The following is a 16,859-nucleotide window of genomic DNA, read 5'->3' on the forward strand; positions in this document are numbered from 1 at the left end:
AGAAAGGTGGAGGGTAAATCTAGATTAGATTACTTCAATGTATACTATATGGGACTGCCCTTGAAGACTGCCTAGAAGCTACAGTTGGTACAGAATGCTGTGGCCACGACACAGACTGGAGTGCATCATAGGGACCATATCACTCCAGTACTGTGGAAACTACACTGGCTGCTTCCAGACCTAATTGAATATTCTGCTTGTATTCACCTTTAAAGCCCTATAAAGCTTGCAGCCGGCATACCTTAAGGACTGCCTCCTCCCATATGAACTACCCCTTCACTCCAGTCATCTTTGGAGGCTCTGCTTCGTGTGCCTATACTACATGAGGCTAGATGGCTGACAACCCAAGAAAGGGCCTTCTCGGTCATTGCACCAAAACTTTGAAATTCTCTCCCCAGGGAGATTCATTGGTCTCCCTCTATCACCATCTTCTATCAGTGGATGAAGACTGTTTTGTTTGGTGTTCCCTTGTGAACTCATTAGCCCTCTTCGTCCTTTGTGTATTTATACGAGGTTTTAATTTTTTAAAGTATTTTAAGATATTCGTATTCTAATTGTTTTTAATTTTTGAAAAGTTTTACACAGACAAATTTTCTTTGAGCTCTAGGAGCTAGCCCATCAGTCAGTCAGTCAGTCAGTCAGTCAGTCAGTCAGTCAGTCAAAACATTTCTAACCTGCTTTTCCTCTTAGCTCAAGATAGCTTACAATAATAGATTAAAAGCATTTACAGTTAAAATCAAAATTAAAACAACTGACCCCAAGTCTCTCCATCCCCCCTTTAAAAAATGTCTGTCACTTAACCCCTCCCCCTAAATCCCTGACAAACCGGTAGGACTTGCAACACCTCCTAAAGTTCTCGAAAATGGGAACTCCTCCCACCTCTTCAGGGAGCCCATTCCACAGAGCATGGGCCATAACAGAAAAGGCCCCAGCTCTGGTTGGTGCCAGACAGGCCACTCTGAGAGGTGGAATCACCAGCAGATGGCCGCCTAAAGACTGTAGCTGGTGTACAGGGACATGTGGAAGGATCCAGACTCAGTTGTCATCCTTCAGGGTGTTATAATAATGATCACATTTTCTAATTATCGCTGCCTCAAAACTTAATCCTAAAGTCTTCATAGTATCTAATAGCTTTATTAAAGGTATGACAGAAGTGTTGTAGTATATAAACAAATATAGGGGTAACTTAGGCAGTCATCATTAGGCAGGGGTAACTTAGGCAGTTTTATTGATGGTTTACGGTTTTACTGTTTTTTATTTTATAAACCACCTAGGGAAATTTTTTAAAGAGAGTGGTCTAAAAACATATTAAGTAAATGACTAAAATCCACTCATCCCTAATCTGAGCAGCCACCATATTCTAAACAACCAAAGTGACTTCTCCTTCTTGCTCCACATGGCGGGTTGGATCCAGCTAGATTTTTCACTCACTCTTCTCCTCCTTACAATAGTCCACATCCTATTTATTTATTTATTTATTTCATATTTGTATTCCACCCTCCCCATGAGCAGGCTCAGGGTGGATAACAACATTAAGAACATTTAAAACATTCCATATTAAAACATTTTAAACACATACAAAAATATCATACAAAAATAGCAGCACTCTTTTTCCTGATGGCGGCAATACAATTAATAGCAAATAATACAACAGTACAACTGAATATAGCAGCAGCTTAAAAACAGTGGTGGGCAGCTTTCGCAGGGAGGGGGGGTAGATGTTGTATCCTCCAGCCAGTGGAGGCCCAGCCTCAGCCATAAGGCTGGTGGAACAACTCTGTCTTACAGGCCCAGCGGAAAAATAGTAGATCCTGCCGGGCCCTGGTCTTGGTAGACAGAGTGTTCCACCAGGTTCCGCCAGGACTGAGAAAACTCTGGCTCTAGTCGAGGCCAGGTGGACCTCCTTGGAGCCAGGGACTGATAACAGTTGCTTTCCTCCTGACATGGTTTTGGTCCATGCAAGTCCCACAATCACTACATAATCTTGTTGGGTCGTCAGAAAGAACCCTTTCTCCTTTTTCTCCAAGCAGAAAAGCTGGATGGATCAAGCCTGTATAAACCAGTTGCTATGACCTCCAAAAGATGAATACAAGGGATGGTGCACACAATATTAGTGTTGAAGCATTCTGGCCATATTTCTAAAAATAACCCATCTAATCCAGGCTTCTACTTGACTTCCATCCAGAAACACAGTATTAAGGATGCCCAGGAGCAACTTCTAGTCACCCAATTATCCAGCTAGCTACAATTTGGCCAGATTAGAGTAAAAAAAAACCTGTCCAGTGAACCTCCTGACTCACCAGGTCTATACGGAGGAACCTGCTGCTTTAATTCTTCCTGTCACCTCTTCTTCACAATGATTGCATTTTAAAAGTGTTCATACAGGAACTGCAGGATTTTAGTCCAGTGGCACCTTAGAGACCAACAAAGTTTTCAGAGTGTCAGCTTTCAAGAGTCAGAGCTCCTTTCTTCAGACATGAGTAGGAATGGAAATCCCTGAGCCTTTATATCCTGGCCAGTAGTGGGTGAGGTGGCATCAGGATGTAAAGGTACAATGCAGCTTGATTACAGCAGAAATCAGCATCTGTAGTGAGATAAGAAACCTAAGACTCTGTTCAGCCCTGGCAGGTCCATTGTTCTGAATTTGTGAATAAACTCCATTTCAGCAATCTCACTTCATGATCTTCCCTTGAAGTTTCTCTGTTTGAGGATAGCCAATTTTAGGTCAGCAATGGAATGTCCTGGAAGATTAAAATGTTCTCACTGGTTTTTGAGTGTTGTAATTTCTAATGTTAGATTTATATCCATTAAGTCTTTTGCATAGGGACTGACTTGTTTGTCAAATGCTGACATTGCTGACACTTGATAGCATATATAACACAGGAAGATGAACAAGTGAATGAACCTGAGATGGTATAACTGGTATTGTTAGTTAGATCCAGCGATTGTGCTACTGGCATAAATATGGAGACAAGTTTGGCACCTTGGTTTATTGCAGGTTCTGGTCCCAGAATCCACACCAGTGTTGGGAAGTACATTATTATGAGTGAGAAGCTATTTAAGGTTAGGGAGCTGTCTGTGGGCAAGAAAAGGTTTGCCTTCCAATGCTCATGAAAGAAGTGTATCATTGTCCAGCATAGGTTGCAAGTAAAGGTGGGTGCAGACCGAAAAACAGACCAAAATTTGACATGGACTGGCCTGGTTTGGAGTTTGTTAACCGGCGGGTCATGGGACATGCGTTTTTCTCAGATGCGATGACTTTTGGGCTGGTCCGTTAGTCCGTTGGTCCGTGAAACCAGACATCCCAGTGTCAAGCAATCAATTCCCTAGGCAACATAGGGGAGTCGCCTGCATACCTTGTGCTGGCCTTTGGAACATACCAATCTTAGACCTGAAAACCTTGATAGGCAGCTCTGGTTGCCAACCAGAGAGCTCACATTATTCTCTATGACAGCAAGCAGTATGTATAACACCTAGCACTGAGCTGCGATTTCACTTTCCAGCAGGTTACCGAGGGAGGAACTGCTTGTTGCAAGAGTTTTTTTGGATTGTGCCAGAGGGAGGCTTGGGGCTTGTGCTGCAGCAAGGCTCTGGGTGGGAGCAAGCTTATTGGGTTTCCTTGGCTGAGGGCTCACTCTTCTGTTTAATATTTTATTTCAATTCTTATTTGCTTGTGGGGTGGTGGGCTAGCCTAGGGCTCTGCCCCAACCCAGTCTCAGAGCTGCAGTCAGGCTCTGGGTGCAAGCTTATTGGGCTCCTTGAGGGTTCACTCGTCTGTTTCATTTTTTCTTCTTTCTGTCAGGATCTGTCATGTTGAGAGAATATAACATATGTAACGCCATATTAATGTCTGTAGTGGTTTAGTCTTTTTCTCCCTCCAGGTTTCACACCGCCCTTTCCGTGGGAGAGAATGCTGCATCTTATCTGTTTCTTCCTAGACGACCTTGAGGAGCCAGCATTCCCACAGAACGGTTTTCTGCTATGTGAACTCTGGGGGGAGGCTGGGATCTGAGAGGCTGATCTGTAACAACTGTCATTTTGTAACTCATTCCTAACAAAGCTTTGCTCAGCCAGTGTCTCCTTGATCCTGGAATATGGACACCTGGCATGAATGCTGTCTTTCTAATAATACCTTTTGAAATCAAAAGACCTTGTCTTCTTGCAGAAGGGGAGTAAGGCAGACTCTAGCCAACTGGAATGCCATAGCCTGACACTTTCAATTCTTATTTGATTGTGGGGTGTTGGACTAGCCCATGCAAGTCAATTGGTGTTTGCGTCTCCTATTCTATGTACTGGATGTTTGCTGGGGCAGCTGCTTTGGAGATCTGTAACTTGGACTTCAGAAATGCAATCTTAGGCAAACATAGAGGGTGGCTGGAGGAGAGCCTGCTGAAGACTCACTGCAAGTTTGGCACCTCTGAGTGTGAAGGGGGTGGTCCTAGGGCCCCCAGAAGTGATGGACCACAGACCAATGAACCATTCCATGAACCAGGGTGGGTCCGTGAAAAGTTTGTGGTCCGTGGTCCATGAAACGCAATGGACCATGGTCTGTGTTTTTTCCCCAGTCCATGCCTGCCTCTAGTTGCAAGTCATTGATGATGCATGGAACTGGTTTGAGCTGAGAGCTATATGTGACCACCAGTGGTGTTCTATTGTTGTTTTGTTTGGACCTGTCTTATAGCAGGTTATCCCTTGGTATCATTATGGCTTTGTTGACCTGTTACCTTACTACATGAGGTAGGTACTATAGTTCCAATAATGTCTATTGTAGATCCTGCAGGTGAGAATCTCTGCTATAGGGATTGGAGCAGATGAGGTTTTAACATTGAGCTTGGTCACAGACAATGGATTGTTTGGTGTGTTTGGGATGATGATCGGAGGCATGTAGATACAATTGCCAATTGATAGGTTTCTGGTATAAGGTGGTTCTTAAGGATCTGTCATGTATTTGTACAGTGGTATCTAGAAAATGTTCTTCTTGTATGGATTGATTAATGGTCAGGTTGATTGTGGGATGGAAGTTACTGACGACCTGGTAGAATTCCTCCAGGACTTCTTTCCCATGTGTCCAGATAAAGAAAATATCATCAATAAATCTCAAGTTAAAGAGGGGTGTTAGTGGGGAGGAGATGAGACATATGGGAACTGGCACACACGGTATGGAGCTGGATTGTCTAGCACCAAACAGATAATTACCATTTTCTCCTGCTCAGGATATAAAATTATATTTTAATTGGTATTTGTATTAACACTGAGTTATTAGAAATTGCTTTTGGAGCCAATTTTTATGGTAGTAAAGCTGGTTAAAAATAAAGCAAACAAATAAACAAAGTGAAGAGTCCCTGCAAGGCACACAGCTTTGGGCTCACCTCTTGTTTTCAGTCTTTTGCTTTCAAATACTGTTTCCTTCACTTCTACATTACATGGAATGCTGCAATGAACACATACTTTAAACCAGTTTTAGCCAATTTGTTAGTCCGCATGGCTCCAATAAAAAAACTGGAAGAAACTGACTTTTGAGATGACTCATCCAGCAGTGAAAGTAGATAACAGATAGAAGTTCCAGGTAACCGGGGCACAGTCAGGTCCTACAGGACCAAGGACAGCTCCCAGGGAAGAGGCCACTCCGAGGACTTTTCTGCAGTAGGTTTTTGCTCTAGCTTGGCTTCTTAACAGTACTCGGTTTTTGTCTACCACTCATTGCTCTCCAATTTTTTTTTTTTAAAGTTTCCACCGTGGTTTTTCAGTCTACCAAAAACGTGGCTGAGAAACACAGACCAACTCTCAACGAACAATCAGGAGATCAATGACTGGCAAATGATTCTTTGTGTATGGCAGGGGAAAACCCAATACAGGTAAGAAGCTAAGATGGAGCAAAAACCTGGTGCCAAAAAGCCCCATTGGACAGTAGTCTGAGTTCAACTGGTGGTGGAAAGTGCCATCAAATTTCAGGTAAATTATGTTGACCTTGTAGTATTTTCAAGACAAATGATGTTTTGAGATGGTTTGCCATTGTCGGCCTCTGTATGGTGGTGGTCTCCAATCTAAGTACTGATCTGGGCCAACCCTGCATAGCTTCTAGGATCTGATGAGATCAGGTTTGCATGGGCCATCCAGGTCAGGACCCAAGCTCAATTAAGCATCTCAAAAGCTTGCCTCTTGAGCTTCTAAGCCTTTCTGCCAATTTAACTTCTTAAAATCTCTAGCAGACCAAATTAATAAACTAACTACTTTCAACAAAATACCATAGCAGAGAATAATGGGCAAGGCCCTCTTGGGGAGGCTAAAAGTAATTTTGTTAGCTCTTAGAATAAGAGGTCTGTATTAGTTAATGTCTTCTTATATGAAGCTGTATTGGACTTAGGCAACCTGGCTTGAAATCCTAGCTCAGCTGCAAAGTGGGTGGCCTTTGGCAAGTTACTAGCTCCCAGCCTTGGCTCTCCATCTGTAAAGCAGAAATATAGTAGCATACCTTGGAGAGCAGTTATGAGCATAAGGATATAAAGTGTTCTGACTCCAGATGCAGCAGCAACAAAGGTCTTCCTGGGGAGCTTGAAGGTCAAGAGCCCAAGCCAGAGCACAAGAGTTGAACCAGCAAGAGTCCCTTGGCAGCCCCAGGCTTAGATAGCCTGAGAGGGAAACAGCCCCACCTGCTCTGGTACTCAATGGTCAAAGTTTGGCTGGGGTCACAAGCCTGAAAATGATAAGCCAAGCTCTGGGACAGGAGCTGCAAGACTGGTCCTGCATCTCTGCTGGACTGCTTCTGTACAGGAATGCCATCTCCACTGCTCCTGCTGGGTGGTAGCAGAGCTTGGAAGGCTGGAAGCCTGGCCTGGTCTAGCTGCAGGATAGCTACCCATGCCTCTGGGAAGTTTGCTGGGTGTCCTGGTGGCAAGGTCTCCACTGCTTATGGACTCAATAGCTGAGCGCTCCAGGGCTTCTAGTGGCGAGGTCTTGCTTGCAGGCTCTTGGGCTGTGACCACAAGATTCTGGGTCTGAGGGATCCTCCATGGTGCTGAAATTCCCTGACCTCTGGATCTGCCACAGACAGGGGTGCTGTCTCTTCCTAGAGCTCATATGGGCCCTCCTTCAATAAGCCTGACTGGTTTAGTGGTGGTCACGGTCTTCAGAGGCTACAGCAATGGCTTCCAATTCATTTCTTCAGCACTTTTCGTGTCGAAAGTGTCATATCCTTTGCATTTCTTGCTTCATTTCCATGCAGGCGAAGGAAAGTTTGTCAAAAGGCTGATATCCTATGGGCAAATGCACATGTTACAGTTTTGCCAATGAATGATAAACTTCTTGAGCACTATGAGAATGGGGGATACCAGCTGTGTCTGTTGCAAAAGAGAAGAAGGCATATAGGAACATGCCTGTGCATATGCTGCACTATTTAAAAAATTCTGTGCCACATTCTGCAGCCAAAAGCAGCAATTCTGCACCTTGTCCAAGTTATGCATATATTTGCTTTAGAGATGCAAGCTCTGATGATAAAATAGCCAACCAAACTAAACTAAACTGTTAATGGGTTAATCAGAAGAGGATTCACAAAGGAGAAACTGGGGCAGCTGAAAGTTAATCTATTTACTTCATCTATAGCCCATTTTTCTTTCCAATGGGGACCCCAGGTAGATTACACCACCCCCTTCTCCATTTTCTCCTCACAACCAACCTGTGAGGTGGGTTAGGCTGCAGATGTGAATGGCTCAAGGTCACCCAGCCAGCTTCCATGGCAGAGTGGGGATTCGAACTTGGGTCTTCCAGATTCTAGTCTGACTCTCTAACCACCACACCATGGTGGCTCCCACATTAAGGGTATCCTTTCTGGTCTGAAGCTATTTTGCTCCTATGTGGACTATAACATCTTTTGAAAATTCTGGCTAAGTGTTAGTGAGCATGAAGCAGGGGCCAGGGCCAATAGAGAGAGGATCAGAATTAACATCCCAGGAAGAATTCTGTTGTTCACATTAATTCTGGCGTTCCTTCCTTCCTTCCGGTCCCCCTCCAAACGTATCTTTTGCATGGATCCTTTGCTTAAATTTCTAACTTTTCATCCTCAAGGGAAATGCACGTTGCTTTTGACTTCTCATCTCTTGCTTCAACCACCTCTGCTTCTCACTTGCCTTGAAAGCCTCCTGCTGGGGTTTTCTTAAGTCAGTTATTACTTGAAGCCACATATACATGCAACCCTTGCTTCTCCCCTCCTCCTCTCCCCTCCTTTCCCTCTGCTCTTTTCCCCAGAGAGACAGAAGCCTCCCAACAACTGTGGAGGGGGAGATTTAGATCAGGGCAGTGGCGTGGAGAGAGGGAGGCGCAACTCTTTCCACCTGCCTTCTGACAACCATCCAGAAATGTTATTTGCCTCACTGGGGAAACATATCAGTTGTCTACATGTCTCATCCAGTGGGACAAATAGCAGTAGCAGGGTTGGAAGGGGAACAGTTTAAAGTTCCCCCTCCTCATGCCTGGGCTTCTGCCTGGATCAAAATGCCTGGATCAAAATGCACCAGTTCATGGATCTTCTAGTTTCTTGCCTAGTCTGACCCTCTTTGTAAGTTCCTTTGGAGAGTCTGTTGGCTCACACAACTCTAAAAATATGTTAACTCACGGTGCATTGTAAATAACAGCAAGTGACAATGAGTTGTTTCTTACTTTATAGTTTGGGCAACATTCTCCAAAAGGTAATGTGGGCATGCAGCAATCAAGTGGTCGCCTATGGTAGACATTTGTTTGGCAGTTGAGACGGATTGCAGTTCGGTCAGAACTGCTCCTGATGTACGGTTCCAGGTCTGTTTTCCCAAAACATCCTCTTTCATGGTGTGAGTCAGAGTTGGATGTCTGCAGACCGAGTAGAGAACCAGCAGGAAGGTCATATGTCCGTTTAAATGGTCTGTTTCCCATCGCGGGAGAAAAATACACAACCCGAATTTGCTGCTAGTCTGCCTCTCAGATTTTTTACTGTACTTTCATCATCCATTAATTAGGCAGGATTGAATTAAATCAGTGCACAACAAACACTACAGGCATTCGGAGATAAGTCTGCTGCTACAAGGAACATGTGGGGGGCAATGATCCTGATCCTGCATCTGAATTCCCAGTTTACTAATTTTTTTAAAAAAGGGAAGCCACTAGTCCTTTTCCTCAAGGAGATACAAAGGGAAATGTGCAGGCAGGTTTCCGCTAGATTGCTTAGAAAGGAATGGGGCGAAAGAAGCTTAAAGACAGTGCCAGAGCTGAGACAAATTCACCTTCTGTCAGAACTTAATACACAGACATTACCTGTGTATTAAGTTCTGACAGTCTACATTGACAAGATTTGAACCCGCAAGAGCAGAAAAACTGAAGATCTCACAAAAACATTTTGCAGTAACCAGCACCAAACAGGAGCAGAAAAGCTGACTGAGAGGGGATTTAGTTTGCAGTGCAGGATTTGGCGCAGGAACCTTGAAATGAGCAAGTTTCTGACCGAAACACAAGATCACTTTTAGCAAGCTTGAAAGCTTGCTTACCAGTAAGCATCCGAAAGAGAGATTTTCTAACAAGGAGCTAGAATTATAGCAACTCCCCCTGTGATGAGTATAAGACGAGTATATAACTGATAAGAAGTGATTTTATTTTAGCTTTTACGTTGCCCATGATTAAAACATATAGGACCATAATGCATTTGCCTCTTGGGTGTGGCAGAGAAAGGACACGTTGGGTGGTAACTTGGGGTTGGAACTCCTTTACCCATCAAATTAATCTATGACAGCTTCCTCATCATTTGGTGCCAGGTGAAGTCCACACTGGTTGCCCGTGTTTTTAATGGCATCTGATTTTAAGAAACTAAGGCTTATCACACTGGCCTGCCTCGTGGAGTGATTGTTACTAAGCTAGTGTACGTGAAGCCTTTATCAGTTGCTGTGAGTCTCTGATTTTGCCTTTAAAGGAGTCAGAGATTGGACAAAAGGATGTTAAATGTCCTCTGAAAAATGGAATGCTTCTTCAAGATTGTGGATAATCTCCTGAATGGGTGATTCCTTTGCAGGTGTGTGGGTGTGTCTGAGACAAGCGTTCATTAGAATATGCGTGTGTGAGAAAAAAATCTTTGGCAGTTGTGAACAAAAGGGAGAAACCTGTTGCTGTCAATGGGTTGAAGAGAGGAGGATTGTGCCACAGGTCTCAGACCTGGACAGCCATGTGCACATCCCAAAGTCTATCCCTGTACACACATTATAGGGAATGCACACACACGATGATTTTTCATTATGTACACATTGAGTAATTCCTACATTCAATGCACCTACAATAGAAATCCTACATGGCCTTTATGTTTATTTTGGTTAATGGCCTTTGGTTTTATTTTTAAAGTGAATACGCTTTGGCCCTTTTGTACCAATGGATGCATCCACACACATGCAAGATGTAGGTGTGCTTGCTGTAACGTGATCAGATGTTCTGTATCATGTGTGCACTTAACAGAAACCCTACTTTTTGCAGCATTCCCAGTTGTGCATGCAAAGCTTACAGACTGGGACTCGCAACAGACATTTGACTGTATGTGCAGACACCCAGGGGTGGACCAAAGGGGGCATTCCCTCTGCTGTCTATTCAGCACAGTGAATGTGGCAACAAATATCAGTGAGCTGTGCATTCTTGCTGGAGTTAGAGGAAAACTGGAGATGCAGCCTTGCAGCAGGAAGGGGCTGCCCAAGCTGTTTTCTATAGCCATCCTGCCTAGCGAAGGTGTGCCTATTTGCTTCCACTGGGCTCTGCTTGCACACTAACAAATAAAGCTTTTTAAAAACAGAACCAGAGTCACTCTTCACTGCTCCCTCCTCCAAAAAGAATGAAGGTTGCTAGCTTCGCCCCCTGGAACTCCTGGCCACTAGCCGGAAAGCAATATTGTGTACTATTCTTTCACCCCATTGTGTAGTATTCTTTCAGCCTGCCTCGCAACCACCACCTGGGATGTGGGTGGCTTCCAGAAGGCATTCGACGGGAAGAGAAATAGATCCCCACCCCTTTGCCTCTTTCTGTCTCTCCCTCTCTCACACGCACATGCACGATTGTCAACATAGTAGGAGATTAACGGCTGGAGCAGATCAGTTGCTTCAGCCCAACCTTGGCGACGAGGAAACAGGCGCCCGGCGTTCCTTCCGCCCAGGGGGGCTCCCGCAGGTAGGCAGGGGGCGCGAGCGGCGGGCAGGGATCTCCGTGGGCCACCTTAACGCCGCCCGGAGCGCACACGCGGCTGCCGCTGAGCGGGTCACGTGCCGGCTGAGGGGCGGGCGGGGGAGCAGAGGCGCGCCGGAGCATCAAAGCGCTGCAGCGCTCGCCTCCCTCCCGCGCAGAGGCAGCAGCGGGAGCCCTTCTGCGACGCCCCTCCCTCGGGAGCCGGCCGGACTCTCCGCCCCTCCAGCCCACTGGACCCTCCCACCCGGGCTTGAGTGGCAGCGGAGCCGGGCTCAGCTCTCGCCCCCCCCCCCCCGCCGCCTCTCTGGAGCGAAGCAGGTGCAGCCCGCCTCGCCTCCGCCGCCTCCAGCACCTGCCGCCTGCGCCCTCCGGGGCTCCTCCGCGCCAGCCTCCCTGCCTGCCTGCCTTCCACCGGCCGGAGCTGAGCCGATCCGAGCTCCTGCTTCCCCGGGGTAAGTGCCTCCCCCTCCCAGCCTCCCTCCGCCGCCCGTCCGGGCTGGGGGCGACGCAGCCGGTCTGTGCGGAGGTGCCTCCCTTGGGCGGGACGCCAGCAGTTCGCCCTGGGACAGGGCCAGTCGGAGCTGAGCCCGGACTTGCCGGCTTGCCCCCGTGCCGTGGTGGAGGGATGCCAAGCCTCGTTCCTGATTCACGGGACACGGAGGCGGAATCCCGAATCAGGACTAGCCCAGTTCAGCTCCCACCCCGGGGAGGTAGGACGGGGGCTGCAGGGAGGGTCTCTTAGAAGTAGTTCTCTCTGTGTTGGGGGGAGTTTCCGCGCAGTCAAGAGTACAGGTGTTTGCATGTACTCACGAGGAGACCCTTCTTCCTGCTTTCTCTCTCTCCCTGTACGGGCACAAAGTGCGCTTGTAAGCTGCTGTTCAGAAAGGGAAAGTGATGACATTTCTCTTCCATATCATTGTCATTATTGTTATCATCATTATTTAGCATTTATACAACATTTTTGGAATAGTCAAGGCATTTTACAAATATGATTTCAGTGATACCCACAACCACCTTGCAAGGTAGGCAAGTAATATTATCCCCATGGAGATGTGAGCGATGATGCTTAAAGGTGGGGGAGAGCCTTTCCAGAGGCCTCCTAATATATTCCCAGGGGAGGTGAGATTTTGATCTAGGGCCACCAACTGGCCTCATCGCATTGCACTAACTATGGGGATTCTTTGAAGTGAAGGGAAAAACAGCTGTTGATATCTCTATAAACACCCTCTTTGGTTTTTATGTGTTTATTTGATTCATGCCCTGGTTTTCTCCCCATTGGGGACCCAAGATAGCTTACATCGTTCTCCTCTCCTCCATTTTATCCTCACAGCAACCCTGTGAGGTAGGTTAGGTAGAGAGTGTATGACTGGCCCAAGGGCACTCAGTGAGATTCCATGGCTGAGCAGGTACTGAAACCTAGCTCTCCCAGATCCTAGTCTGACACTCTAACCACTACCCCACAATGTCAGTTTGGGGCAACTGATAAGATACTGTCAACAGAGAGGGTGAGGAAGGAAGGTTATAATGGTGTTTTCCCACCTCTGGGAAATGGGTATCCATCCGAAACCACAAGAAGATGAAAAAATATGAGATTTGCCTCTTGCTTTTTCAAATGGGACAACACCCTTCCCCCATTTATGTATGCTGGAACAGGGAAGATGCTCCTGGGATTAACTCATTTTCTTACATGGTGGACATCCAAAAGGAAGGAACAAAATACTGCTACCCGAATGCATCTTAATTTGGCCAGTCTCCGAGGAGCTAGAGGCTGGTTTGTTTCAAACGTGTTAGCCAGCCGTTTGCACAGTAAAGAGAGGAACAGAGGGCGCTGGGGATTTCAGACTGATGAGCTAAGGATTAATAGAAACAGAGAGTGAGAGACAGTGGAGTGAACGGATAAACATAGACTGAGCTCGCTGAAAATGCTGCATCTTTTGTGTGGCTCTAACCTCCTCCCCCTACCCCAGCAAAAAGATGCTTCTTTGTATCAGGTTATGAAACAACATGAGAAAGAGCAAAGCAAGGGTTTCTGGAGCAAAGCTAAACAGAGTGATGCAGCAAACCTCCATACATGCTCTGTTTGGGAGGAGAACAGGAAAGAAAGAAGGCAAGGGACCGGAACAAGCACAAGCCACTTAATTTATCTTCTTTGGACTTGGCTTGGCTTGATAGTGAAAAGGACTGGATCTACTGCTGTTGTTCAAAGTTGTTGTGAAAGGAGCTGGAGATCTTTTTGCTAAAAGGGGCAACAAATTCTCTCTGCCAAAAAAAGGAGAAAAAAACCCACCATCCTTATCCAATAAACCTTTTGGTTGATGCTGTTGGACTTGTGAAGCCCATGCTGTTGACTCTGGAGCATTCCCCACTGAGAAGCTGTTTAAAGGTGGCTTCCTCAAACTGTGCTCCCACTGCGTCTTCCTTTCTGTAGCACAAGATATTCTCTGTGGATCAGGCCCCACTAACAGGCCTCTGTTTGTTCCCCCACTAGAGGTGCCTTCTGGCTCCTCGGCCCAAATTGGCTCCTTGATCTTGAAGAGCTCTTTGCAATAGAGAAGTTAAACAAGTACAGTAGGAAGCTGGTGCAGCTTAGCAGCAAAGGGAATGAACCGTGAGACAGGACATGGCTGATTCAAATCCTGGCTACTCAAATGCCCTGTGTGGTCTTAGGTAAGCACTTTCATTCCGGCTTAAGCTTTCATGGAGTGGGCTCTGCCACAAGAATGCACCAACAGTGCCATCCTAAACAGAGCTGCACCCCACTCAGACCATTGGCTGCAGTGGACTTAGAAGGGTTTAACTTTGCAAAGGATTCCAGTGTAAGTAGTCTTAAAGCAAGCTTTATTTTCTCTAGCATTAAGATTTTGTAGACTAAAAGAAGTGGAAAGCTTCTGCTGGAATAACATCTTGTTAGCCTTTCAGGTGCCGCTAAACTCCTGCTTATCTTTGCTGCAACAGACTATCATAGCTACCCTCTGGAATGATAACTACTTTCCATCCATCTCGCTTTCCCTTCTACATTACGAGGCCAATAATACTGTCTTTTATGGCTCCTGAAAGTGTCTTCCCATATTTGCGCTACGTGTTGCTCTGTTGTGCCTTTGTGGGTTTTTCTTTCCCATTATCACTTAAGGCTTTTTGTTTTGCATCCCGTTTCGAGCATTAACACTCTTTTTAATATTCCCTTTCTTGTGCCCTTTTTTTCCTGCACTCCAATATTCATGCCATCCTAATCGTTGCTGTTCAGCAGTGGGTACAGAACTAAATGAAAGCACAAAGGGATCTGTTCAGCATTTAGAGAGAAAAGAAAATCCAAGGCCTGTTTGAGTTGGAACCATTAGAATTTTGACATCTCCAATATGTTGTAGTTTTCTCTTCTGTTCAATAATATTAAAGGAATCAATATCTGAATGTCTCCAATGGTAGATGAGTGCAGGCTGAAAATCAAGACTAGTAGTGCCTCTAGAAATGGGGCCAAACAGGAAGATGCAATATTCTAACTCAGAGCTCAATATGAAGCCATTTACTACACTCGGAAATGAGCACAGTGAAAAAATATAGACAATTGCAAATGAAATTTCACAATGCTGGCCGTGTATGCCACATGATCCCATAAGCAGCAGATAAACAATATAAAGTGTTTTCCTCATGCTGTAGACGTCAAACAGGAAATGAATGCCCTATGCTTTTAGTTCTCAGATGCCACATACAAAAGAGCACACATCTGAACATGGTTCTTATGAATCCAAAATTAGTACTAGCTCCTAATTCTATAGTCACATTCAGTTCTACAGATGAGAGTTCCCAAATTGCCCATAGGCAAAAAAAGTAGGGCTTTATCAATCCATTTGAAGAAACAATACATCCCATTAAGATAGTTTCAGGTGGGTAGCCATGTTAGTCTGCAGATGCTGATGGATTTCCACTACTAACAAAGGCAGCTTTCACTCTTGAAAGCTTATACCCTGGGAATCTTATTGGTCTTTAAGATGCTACTGGGCGTGAATCTTGCATATCCCATTAAGTGATCTTGATTATGCCTTTAAAGCATGAGGAAGGGCCCTCATGAAAAAGACAAGAGCTGTTGCTAGGAGAAATATAAACTTGTCCGTAAAGCCCCTAGCTACCAACTTTTTCTAAGGTTTAGGCACTGGCTGGACCAGATCTGCTTCTCAGCCAATATGTCTCAACAAATGTCCTCTATCATTCTTGACTAATGCAGGAGGGACACAGTGTATGTATCTTCCTAACTTTGTCTTATCTATCCTGGGGAAATTTGAGACACCCCAATGTCCCCCAATTCTTTGCTCACCTCTTTTTGATCTGCATTTCCCTTCACCATGGACAATAGTTTTGCTTTGTTGTTTACCCTTAGGAGACACTCAAAAAGATTTTTAAAAATCTGATTTGACTGTAGCTGCTCCCCGTATTTCTTTTCCCCTATTAAAAGTTCACAGGCAGGTGTCTATAGTTGTGTATGCTGATTGGGGCAGGGACTCCCTTTTTTGTTTTTGTTAAATGGAAGAGAGAATCACTGGTATAAAATCAGTGCCAGAGGGTGGACTGGCTGGCTGGTTCAAGCTCCCTGAGTCCACAGTACGAAATAATATTGAGCGAGTGTGGTGCTGTCCTTGGTGCTGAATTTTCTATTTTCTCAGCTGGACAGCAACTGAATATAAACCCCAAAGGCTATGTCCATTATTGATTAGCCCTTTTCAGTCATCAGTTGTGTGAACTGTAAGCTTTGGCAACGATATTTATTTATTTATTGGATTTAAATTCTGCTCTCCCTGCAGAGCAGACTCAGAGTGGATTACATCACAATGTAAAACAGGTAGCATAATAAAAACCAATTTCAGTTTATAAAATCCAGCAGCACTCACATTGTCCTTCCCTTCCTAAAACCTCACTAAAGATTTATGGGGGAGGGAGGGTTTGTGAATTAACAGATGTATTGGGAGAGTGTGCTACACGTGATCCTCCCAGTATACATAATTGCCATTTTGTCTAGAAGGAGCAATGTGCATATTTCAGTCTCTGGTACATGCAGGGGTTTTTTTCTGGGAAAAGAGGTGGTGGAACTCAGGACTGCACAATGATGTCACTTTGGGTCAGCTGGAACAAGGGGGGAGTTTTTTAAAGTTTAAATCACCCTCAGCAAAAATGGTCACATGGCCGGTGGCCCCACCCCCTGATCTCCAGACAGAGGGGAGTTTAGATCACCCTCTGCGGTGCGGAGTGCAATCTAAACTCCCCTCTGTCTGGAGATCAGGAGGTGGAGCCATCGGCCACGTGACCATTTTCAAGAGGTGCCAGAACTCTGTTCCACCGTGTTCCAGCTGAAAAAAAGCCCTGGGTACATGCATATACTGAGCCACAGCCCCTTTCTACCTTCTTGACTATATTTGCCATTTAGAATGAAAGTACCTGCTCTGCAACATTCACTTCCCAGTTATATTATTAATCAAGAAAAAAAGCCCAGCAATTAAAATTATGCTGCTGCTACATGCAGTCACTTTCCAGTAGACTTCCAAGCTGTTGTCAGTGGCATTAGAGTCACATACATAGCCTTGTCTTGGTTTTCAGAGTAAAGCTGTCATTATATTTAAATAGCATTCAATGCTTGCTCAATAATTATTCAGGGTATACATATCTCTCCCTTTATAGCACAGTCAGCCAACAGGCCA

The sequence above is a fragment of the Eublepharis macularius genome, chromosome 6 (genome assembly GCF_028583425.1).
Source record: "Eublepharis macularius isolate TG4126 chromosome 6, MPM_Emac_v1.0, whole genome shotgun sequence".
Classification (NCBI taxonomy): domain Eukaryota; kingdom Metazoa; phylum Chordata; class Lepidosauria; order Squamata; family Eublepharidae; genus Eublepharis; species Eublepharis macularius.